This window comes from Rhincodon typus, chromosome 24 (assembly GCF_021869965.1).
Source record: "Rhincodon typus isolate 14 chromosome 24, sRhiTyp1.1, whole genome shotgun sequence".
Lineage (NCBI taxonomy): Eukaryota > Metazoa > Chordata > Chondrichthyes > Orectolobiformes > Rhincodontidae > Rhincodon > Rhincodon typus.
Window position 1 is genome coordinate 4,605,879 of NC_063355.1, and position 3,469 is coordinate 4,609,347.

The window sequence follows — 3,469 nt, forward strand, 5'->3', positions numbered from 1 at the left end:
TTGTGCAATCATCAGCGAACATCCCCACTTCAGACCTTATGATGGAGGGAAGGTCATTCATGAAGCAGCTGAAGATGGTTGGACCTAGAACACTACCCTGAGAAACTCTTGCAGAGATGTTGGCCGGGCAGCACAGTGCCTCAGTGGTTAGCATTGCCGTCTCAGAGTGCCAAGGATCCAGGTTCAATTCTTGTGTGACTGTCTCTGTGGAGTTTGAACATTCTCCCTGTGTCTGCGTGTGTTTCCTCCGGGTGCTCCAGTTTCCTCCCACAGTCCAAACGTGCAGGCTAGGTGGGTTGCAGGGATACGGTGGGATGCTGTTTGGAGGGTTGGTATGGACTCGATGGGCTGAATGGCCTACTTCCACACTATCAGGATTCTATGCCCTGGAGCTGAGATGACTGACCTCCCACAACCACAACCATGTTCCTATGTGTCAGGTATGACTCCAACCACCAGAGAATTTGCCCCGTGATACCCACTGATTCCTGTTTTGCTAGGGCCCCTTGATGCCACACTTAGTCAAATACAGCCTTGATGTGAAGAGATGTCACTCTCCCCTCACCTTTGGAATTCAGCTCTTTTATCCATGTTTAATCCAGGCTGTTGTTCATCTCTGAAAGACAACAATACAATACGGCAGAGATACCATGGAAACACAGAGCTCTATAAAACCACAATTCATTTATTAAGTATTTAAACGAATAACACACCCTTTTAACTACTACAGATATCTCAATCACTGTCCTTCACTACCCTGATTTCTGTAACTAAACCCAAACGTTATTACCCAGGAGAGTTCACAGCTGACCAGGCTGAAGACTCTGCTCGATGTCTTCACCACATCTCCTGACATAGGGTAGCTTCTTACACAACGTTAGTCTTTGGAGTGTTGTTGAACAAAGGGATTTCATCAGACTTTTTATATGCAAGTCTCTGTTGCAAATATGTGCCTTATTTGGAATTATGTTCGCACGTGACCAATCCTGAACATTTTGTCCAAATGCATGTGTTCTTTGGACTTATCCACGCATGCGAGCAAACTCAAATATTTTGTCCAAATGTATGTCTTATCTAGTAGAGACAACAGACCTATCCCCTTCCTAACTCCCTACCTACACTCACCTTTACTGGCTCCATCCCCACCTCTTCGACCTGTTTGTTTCTTCTCCACCTATCCTCTCCTCCATCCCTCTTCTATCCGCTTCCCACTCTCTCCCTATTTATTTCAGAACCCCCTTCCCCTCCCCCTTTTCTGATGAAGGGTCTAGGCCTGAAGCGTCAGCCTCTCTGCTCCTATGATGCTGCTTGGCCTGCTGTGTTCATCCAGCCCTGCACCTTGTTGTCTCAATTTCCTGCAGTTTTCACTCTTAGCAAATCTGACTGACTCAGCATAATTACTTTCACGAAAAAGCCCTCTTATCAGTTCCTGCCATGAGGCCACTATCGGAGAACCCTCAGATGACATCACATCCGCCACCGCCGGGTTCCCCACTTCCGGGACAGCGAACACCATCGCTGCCGTTGCCACCGACACTGAAGTGGCGACCACCCTCACCGCTACTGCCGCCGCCGACCCCGCTCCTCCTACCTCCGACGCCGCTCCGCCCATCAGCGACGCGGACGCAACTCCGCCCACCGCCGACACCGGCACAACTCCGCCCACCGCCGACACCGACGTAGCTCCGCCCACCGCCTCCACAGCCAGCAGCTCCAGAGGAGACAGCAGTACCCAGCCCTGTAGGGTCTTCACCATCCCCCCAGACCTACCCCTTACTGAGGACGAACGGTCAGTCCTCAGTAAAGGGCTCACCTTTGTCCCCCTCCACCCACACATCAACGAATACCGCTCACGCTTGGACATAGAGCAGTTTTTCCGCCGCCTCCGCCTCCACGCTTACTTCTCTGACCGTGAGCCTAACCCTCCCTCTACTGACCCCTTCTCCCGCTTCCAACACACCCCCTCCTCCTGGACACCACCCCAAGGCCTCCTACCCTCCCTCGACCTCTTCATCTCCAACTGCCGTCGAGACATCAATCGCCTCAACCTCTCCACCCCTCTCACCCACTCCAACCTCTCCCCCGCAGAACGTGCAGCCCTCCGCTCCCTCCGCTCCAATCCCAACCTCACCGTAAAACCCGCGGACAAGGGAGGTGCAGTTGTAGTATGGCGCACTGACCTCTACATCGCCGAGGCCAGACGCCAACTCTCCGACACCTCCTCCTACTGCCCCCTTGATCATGACCCCATCCCCGAGCACCAAACCATCATCTCCCAAAGCATCCACAACCTCATCACCTCAGGTGACCTCCCACCCACGGCCTCCAACCTCATCGTTCCCCAACCTCGCACTGCCCGCTTCTATCTCCTTCCCAAAATCCACAAACCTGACTGCCCTGGTCAACCCATTGTCTCCGCCTGCTCCTGCCCCACCGAACTGATATCCAACTATCTAGACTCCATTTTCTCCCCCTTGGTCCAGGAACTCCCTACCTATGTCCGTGACACCACCCACGCCCTTCGCCTCCTCCAGAACTTCCAATTCCCCAGTCCCCAACACCTCATCTTTACCATGGACGTCCAGTCCCTCTACACCTGCATTCCCCATACAGATGGCCTTAAGGCCCTCCGCTTCTTCCTGTCCCGCAGGCCCGACCAGTCCCCCTCCACTGACACCCTCATCGGCTTAGCCGAACTCGTCCTCACCCTCAACAACTTCTCTTTCAATTCCTCCCACTTCCTACAGACAAAGGGGGTGGCCATGGGTACCCGCATGGGCCCAAGCTACGCCTGCCTCTTTGTAGGTTACGTGGAACAATCCCTCTTCCATACCTACACCAGCCCTAAACCCCACCTCTTCCTCCGTTACATTGATGACTGTATCGGCGCCGCCTCGTGCTCCCACGAGGAGCTCGAACAGTTCATACACTTCACTAACACCTTCCACCCCAACCTTAAGTTTACCTGGACCATCTCTAACACCTCTCTCCCCTTCCTGGACCTCTCTGTCTCCATATCGGGCAACCACCTAGAAACCGATATTCATTTCAAGCCCACCGACTCCCACAGCTACCTAGAATACTCCTCCTCCCACCCACCTTCCTGCAAAAATGCTATCCCCTATTCCCAATTCCTTCGCCTCCGCCGCATCTGCTCCCAGCATGAGGCATTCCACTCCCGTACATCTCAGTTGTCCTCGTTTTTCAAGGACCGTAACTTCCCCCCCTCGGTGGTCGAGAACGCCCTCAACCATGTCTCCCACATTTCCCGCAACTCATCCCTCACACCCCGTCCACGCAATAAGAACCAAAAAAGAATCCCCCTCGTCCTCACGTACCAGCCCACCAACCTCCGGATCCAACGCATCATCCTCCGACACTTCCGCCATCTGCAATCCGACCCCACCACCAAAGACATCTTTCCCTCCCCATCCTTATCTGCTTTCCGGAGGGACCACTCTCTCCGTGA

At 53.6% G+C, this 3,469-nt stretch overlaps 1 long non-coding RNA gene across 1 annotated transcript; it reads right to left on the minus strand.

Moving 5' to 3' along the window:
- Positions 1-565: 565 nt before the first annotated feature.
- LOC125486011 lies at positions 566-1,113 on the minus strand. The gene is made up of 2 exons (XR_007264708.1): positions 791-1,113; positions 566-616 (listed from the first exon to the last, which is right to left on the minus strand). It is a non-coding gene; the product is annotated as an uncharacterized LOC125486011 (long non-coding RNA).
- Between the last annotated feature and the right edge of the window lie 2,356 nt (positions 1,114-3,469).